The following is a 7,807-nucleotide window of genomic DNA, read 5'->3' on the forward strand; positions in this document are numbered from 1 at the left end:
TGGATGACTCTAAGTCACAATCCGTATAAGTATTTATATTGAATGGTGGAGCTGTCAGTTGGTGCAGTTTCAAGCAAAGCGTCGTGGCGGGATCTACGTGTGAAGCGGAGTACATGGCTGCTTCTGAAGCAACAAATGAAGGAGTCTGGATGAAGGAGTTCATATCCGATCTAGGTGTCATACCTAGTGCATTGGGTCCAATGAATTTTTTTTGTAACAATACTAGTGCAATTGTCTTGGCAAAGGAATCCAAATTTCACAAGAGAACCAAGCACATCAAGAGACGCTTCAATTCCGTCAGTCATCAAGTGTCGGAGGGAGACATAGAGATTTGCAAAATACATACAGATCTGAATGTTGCAGACCCGTTTACTAAGCCTCTTCCACGAGCAAAACATGATCAACACCAAGACTCCATGGGTGTTAGAATCATTACTTTGTAATCTAGATTATTGAGTCTAGTGCAAGTGGGAGACTAAAGTAAATATGCCCTAGAGGCAATAATAAAGTTGTTATTTATATTTCCTTATATCATGATAAATGTTTATTATTCATGCTATAATTGTATTAACCGGAAACTTAGTACATGTGCGAATACATAGACAAAACATAGTGTCCCTAGTATTCCTCTACTTGACTAGCTCGTTAATCAAAGATGGTTATGTTTCCTAACCATAGACATGTGTTTTAATTTGATGAATGGGATCACATCATTAGGAGAATGATGTGATATACAAGACCCATCCGTTAGCTTAGCATTATGATCGTTACAGTTTCATTGCTACTGTTGTCTTCATGACTTATACATGTTCCTCAGACTATGAGATTGTGCAACTCCCGAATACCGGAGGAACACCTTGTGTGCTATCAAATGTCAAAACATAACTGGGTTATTATGAAGATTCTCTACAGGTGTATCCTAAGGTGTTTGTTGGGTTGGCATAGATCGAGATTAGGATTTGTCACTCTGAGTTTCGGAGAGGTATCTTTGGGCCCTCTCGATAATGCTCATCACTATAAGCCTTGAAAGCAATGTGACTAATGAGTTAGTTGCGGGATGAAGCAGTATGGAATGAGTAAAGAGACTTGCCGATAATGAGATTGAACTAGGTATGATGATACCGATGATCGAAACTCGGGCAAGTAACATACCGATGACAAAGGGAACAACGTATGTTGGTGTGTGGTTTGACTGATAAAGATCTTCATAGAATATGTAGAAGCCAATATGAGCATCCATGTTCCGCTATTGGTTATTTATTGGAGATATGTCTCGATCATGTCTACATAGTTCTCAAACCTATAGGTCCGCACGCTTAACGTTCGATGACGATTTGTATTATGAGTTATGTGTTTTTGATGACCGAAGTTTGTTTGGAGTCCTGGATGAGATCACGGACATGACGAGGAGTCTCGAAATGGTCGAGACATAAAGATTGATATATTGGACGACAATATTCGGACATCGGAAGAGTTCCGAGTGGTTTCGGGTAAAAACGGAGTGACGGAGGGGTTACCGAAACCCCCCGAGGAAGCAATGGGCCAACATGGGCCATAGGGGAGAGAGAGGACAGCCCACATAGGGGAGGCACCCCCCCATGGGGAGTCCGAATAGGACAAGGGAAGGGGGCGCGGCCCCCCTTTTCCTCTCCCTCTCCCTCTCCCTTCCTTCCCCTCTTCCACCAGGTGGAATCCTACTAGGACTTGGAGTCCTAGTAGGACTCCCTTCTCCTGGCACGCCCTGCAAGGGCCGGCTGGCCTCCCCCTCTCCTCCTTTATATACAGGGGCAAGGGGGCACCCCAAGGCACATCAAGTTCTCTTAATCGTGTGCGGTGCCTCCCTCCACAGTTACTCACCTCGGTCATATCATCGTAGTGCTTAAGCGAAACCCTGTGCCGGTAACATCATCAACACCGTCGCCACGCCGTCGTGTTTATGGAACCCTCCCTCGTCCTCAACTGGATCAAGAGCTCGAGGGACGTCATCGTGTTGAACATGTGCTGAACACAGAGGTGCCGTATGTTCGGTACTTGGATCAGTTGGATCGTGAAGACGTTCGACTACATCAACCGCGTTACTAAACGCTTCTGCTTTCGGTCTAGGAGGGTACATGGACACACTCTCCCTCTCATTGCTATGCATCTCTTAGATAGATGTTACGTGATCGTAGGATTTTTTTGAATTGCTACGTTCCCCAACACCTGGGCACCCAATGGTTACTTGTTTTATATCATTTGCATCTGAAACAGTAAACATTTCCTGCAGCTTCGCTTGATCCCAAGCATCACCCTCCTGAGTTAGAAGATCACTCACCCGAGTCGTACCTGGGATGTACACCTGACCAAGGGGTCATGCTACCTTTTCTCGGGATCCAGTTGACATGATAAATATTTACCAATGATCCATCTCCTATCCTCCATACCATCCCCTCTCTAAGCAAGTCACGTCCATGTAAGATACTCCTAAAAGTGTATGAAGCTCCACTAGGACATGTTGCAGACATAATGCAATTATCCTTGAAATACCTTGCCTTAAGAACTCGAGCACACAGAGAAGAGGAGACCTGGAGGATTCGCCACGCTTGTTTAGCTAGTAACGCTTGATTAAAGGCTTCAAAATTTCTGAACCCAATACTGCCCTCGCTCTTTGCCAGACACATCTTGTCCCACGCAATCCAATTCACCTTCTTTTCACCATTGGCTTCGCCCCACCAGAATTTCGAAGAGATTGTAGTCAGGTTCTGGCACATCTTCTTCCAGAGCTGGAAGCAACTCATGGTAAAAGTTGGTGTTGATTGTAGTCCTGATTTGATAAGCACCTCTCTTGCTTTTTTAGATAGTCCTTGCCCTTTCCATCCAGAAACTTTCCCAGCTGAACTTTCTCTCACATATTTGAAAGAGCCCTCCTTGGACTTGCCAACAACTGTTGGTAGCCCCAAATATTTTTCACTCAACGCTTCAGACTCAATGCCTATGGTTTGCTTCAAATGCTCCTTGTCCTCCTCCTTACACCCCTTACCAAAAAATATAACAGATTTTTGTAGGTTTACTTTCTGACCCGATGCCGCCTCATAAGTATTCAGTATGTTCTTAAGGGCTCTAAGGTTAGGGGTTGTCCATTCAAGGAACACCACACTATCATCTGCAAACAACAAATAAGTAACATGGGGGCCAGTGCTCCCAAAACTAACTCCCTTTATCAAACTTTCTCTTTGGGCATTTCTCAGAAGAACTGAAAAACCTTCAGCACAGAAGAGAAATAAGTATGGAGAAAGGGGGTCACCCTGCCGGAGCCCCCTTGAGGGAACAAAAAACGGAGAAAACCCCCCGTTTAACTTGACCGAGAAGCGAGCTGCTGTCACACATCTCATAATCATATCAATCTAGCCTGCCGCGAAGCCATACCTCTCCAAAGTCCTCTGCAAAAAAAAACATTCCACTCTATCGTAGGCCTTCATCATGTCCAACTTGACAGCACACAAAGGCTTTTTCCTTTTCCTCACTCTGAGTGCGTGCACACATTCATATGCTACAATGACATTATCCGTTATTAACCTACCCGGCACAAACGCACTTTGTTCTTCAGAGATAAGTATGGGTAAAATCACCTTCAACCTATTTGCAAGAACTTTGGCGGCAATCTTGTATAACACATTGCAAAGGCTTATTGGCCGGAATTGCGAAAGTAACTCCGATGAGTTAACTTTTGGGATCATAACAATAAACGTGTTGTTAAACTTGTCTGGCGTCGCCGCTCCTCGAAGAAAATCCTTTACGCACAAATCATCCCTAACCAAAGGCCAGTGCCTCTAATAGAACAACGCAGGAAGTCCATCCAGCCCCGGTGCTTTCGGCGGCCCCATCTGGACAAGGCCGCCTCTATCTCCTCATTTGTAATTGGTGTCGTTAGCTTCTGATTCATCTCCTCCATTACCACATTGTCAAACAGGTCCAACACTTCATCTGCATGAGTCGATCCCTCGGATTTGAAAAGTTTCTCGTAGAATGACGCCGCCATCTCGCGCATGCCCTCATCTAGTGTGCACTTAGTTCCATCCCCCTCTGCAGTGCGTGCACTGTATTTTTACGTTTCCTATGTGACGCCCTATTCTGGAAATACCGGTACCTTTAGTAGAACAATCATAGTATTTAGGAAACGAACTTCCAAAATGTATCGCTTCATTATTTTAGATTTGTTTGTCATGGTTTACTTTTTAATTTCCTAAATCTGTTATTTGTTTTCTGAAAATCTATTATTTCTAAAGTTAATTGAATTAATGAAAGAGATCAGTTGATTTGGATAAGTTAGGAAAGTTAGATCGGTGATCTTTTCTTTGTTAGTAAAGTGCTGAGTGGAGAGAAAAATAAACCAATGAATAAGAAAACCAATGGGAGGGGGTGGTGGGAGTTGGGACGTAAAAACCGGACGAAAATAAACCATACCAGGCTAGCAAGTGCTCCATTAGGAGTACAGATACATCAGTAAGTCTGAAACCACCATCTCGACAACATTTGTCGCTACTACTATCCACTTGATGAAGGGATCAATGAAGCAACTCATTATTTACCTCATCAGATCTACGTTTTAGCGTTTATCCCAACAAATCCAAAACATAAAAAGGAATAGTCGACATGATAATGATGCTCATTATGTTTTATATTCCATGGCAAATTACTTGTACATCCCATGGCAAATATCTTTTCCATGAGTTCACAATTGTTCTTAAAAATATTGCCATCATCTTAGTTGCAACAATGGCAACTTCTTGGTTCAAACATAGTTGTTATGATTTTTATTTTCTCAGGCATGGCAATTGTAACATTTTACAATGCCATTTTCACATACAACCATGGCGGCTACTTTTTTTTTGTCTACTTAGATATTTTTAATTTTTAGTAAACTTTTTGTAGAAAGACATGCACACTAGCTTATTGTTTATTCTCAAAGGCAGTTGAAAAATTACTTTTTTTGCAATGCATTTTTATACCTAATCCATTTGAACATAATTTCAGTTTTTTAATTTTTTTATCTTATGAAAATTTGATTTTTTTTAATACTCAAATTCACGTGCAAATACTGCTGCTACATGTAGCAAGAAACCTGGCTTTAAAAGGACGGCATTTTTTATATGTTTCCGCAAAAAAAGTCAAATACATATTTTTCTTAGATTATTAATTTCCTTTTCTTGTGGTGCTAAAGATGTGACTTTTTTTTGGCTCATTTTGTACTTACCACGTGCTGTTGGGCGGGAAGGCCTGCAAGGTTTCGCACTAGGCCTGCAAGGGGGACGATTCTTTCGATCTAGGATCAATCCAAATCTGACATTTGGTCCGTATTGGGATCCAAATTTTAATGGCCTTGACTTAATAATTTCAACGACGCCCATGTGGGTGCTCTCCTTCGCAAGCTCGGCCTCTCCGACACACGACCGTATGCTCATCATGCAGACATGATGATGCGTACTCCCTTCATTCTTGAAAGAATGTACTTTCAACTTTGTTAAAGAGTCATACTATCTTAAAGTTTGACTGACTGTATAAAAACATATCAATGTTTGTAAAATCAAATAGGTATATGATTAAAATATATTTTATCATGAATTTAATGCTACTTATTTCTGATGACATAAAATGTTAGTGTGTTATTGTATAAATACGGTCAAATATAAAAAACTTTAACTTTTGAATAAAGTTGAAAGTACACCTTTTTAAGGACGGTCTCATTCGCCGTCGTCCATAACTTCGTCATTGACGTGTCCTTCCAGCTGCCAAACATGAATATTGAATACACGATGTGCGCCTGGTTAAACAACCCCAAGCAAAATGGTGGTAGAAATCCCCACCCCTATGTAGAGATCGATGAGCTCGCTGCCGAGGATCATACAACGCAATGACGATCCTATATTTTTTTTCCCAGTTTGCTCTCAGGCCATTCATGTTCGAATAGATGCATACGGCATTTTTTTGCGAGTGAAAAATTTGTATTACTCAACCACCGACAGATTACAATCAGCAGAGGCTAGCTCAACCACAATAGAGGGACTAGAGCCGATCCAAGTCATGGTTCTATCCTCAAGACGAGCAAAATTTGTTAGACTATCGCTAACCTTATTTTGTGAACGGCCACTAGTAGAAAAGGGGGCATTGGTCCAGGCCGGATCAGCCCATTAGTCCCGGTTCAATCCAGAACCGGGACCAATGAGGGAATTGGACCCGGTTCGTGAGCCCCGGGGGCCGGCCGGGCCACGTGTGCAATTGATCCCGGTTCGTCTGGACCTTTTGGTCCCGGTTGGTGGGACGACCGGGACCAATGGGCCTGGCTCCTGGCCCACCACCATTGGTCTCGGTTGGAGGCATGAACCGGGACCAAAGGACGCCCATTAGTCCCGGTTCATACCACCAACCGGGACTAAAGTGTTGGTCCTCGTTGCGGCCAGAGTTTAGTCCCACCTTGCCAACCGAAGGAGGCTCACACCGATTTATAAGCCCCTCCCTCTCTGCCTTGTTGAGCTTCTCTTAAAATGAAAATAGATGCCCTTATACAGGAAATTTGACCTAAATTTATACTGAATTTTTCTGAAGTTAGTAGAAATTTATTATGAATTTAGGTTGAATTTTCTCTATAAGTGCATCTATGCTCATTTCTGAGTAGTTTTTATATAGTTTTTTTTTCTTTTCTGCTATATTTATTTTTTTCTATTTATTTCTGAGTTGTAATAAGTCATTAAAAATAAAAAAGATTTTAGTAAAGTTAATCACAACTATTTTTTCTTCTATTTATTTCTGAGTAGTTTTTTATATAGTTTTTTTTCTTTTCTGCTATATTTATTTTTTCTATTTATTTCTGTGTGGTAATAAGTCATTAAAAATAAAAAAGAGGCGCAATGCTAGTTAATTCGCTTCGAGCCTTTTGGAATAATGTAAACTGCACTGCACATAGCTCCGTGCAGTCTACCCTATTCCTCAAGGCTTGAAGCGAATCAACGTGCAGGTAAGCATTGAGCCTCTTCTTCATCGTTTCTGCACTCAAGGCTTATAAACAGCTGCGAGTGCCTCTCGCTTGGCGAGGTGGGACTAAAAAAATAGTTGCAGAAAATAAATAAATAATTAGACGGGTCCATTGGTACCGGTTGGTGGCTCCAAACGGGACCAATGCTCCTCTTTAGTCCCGGCACATAATGCTTTAATGTCTTATGGTTCGGCCCTCGTGATACCATGCCAACTTTTAACTTTCAACTTTTTCAGAGTTCATTTGAAATGCTTTAATGAAGAAAACAAAAGAAAATAAATAATGCAGAAAACAAAACAAAAAAATTGGAAAAAAATAAAATAAATAAAGCAAAAAGAAAACAAAAAAAGTGTATTCAAGTTTGAAAACTAATGGAACTAACAGAAAGTTTATAATTTTTCTAAAACTAAAATCAAAAAGAATTAAAAAATAAAGCAAAAAAAATAATGCAGAAAACAAAATAAAAAATCTGGGGAAAAAAAATAAAAATAGCAACAATAAGTATTTTGTTGTAAGTAGAAACAAAATAAAATAAATAAAGCACGAAACAAAACAAAAAAACAAAAAAAGTGTTTTCAAATTTGAGAACTAATGGCACTAACAGAAAGTTTAAAATTGTTCTGAAACTAAAAGCAAAAACAATTAAAAAAATAAAGCAAAAAACAAAAGAAATTAAATAATGCAGAAAACAAAACAAAAAATCTAGGGAAAAAATAAAAATAGCAACAATAAGTAAAGAAAAAAAGTGCCTCCTACTGGGACCCCATGGCCTGAATACGACTAGAAACCCACCATGGG

This window comes from Triticum aestivum, chromosome 1B (genome assembly GCF_018294505.1).
Source record: "Triticum aestivum cultivar Chinese Spring chromosome 1B, IWGSC CS RefSeq v2.1, whole genome shotgun sequence".
Lineage (NCBI taxonomy): Eukaryota > Viridiplantae > Streptophyta > Magnoliopsida > Poales > Poaceae > Triticum > Triticum aestivum.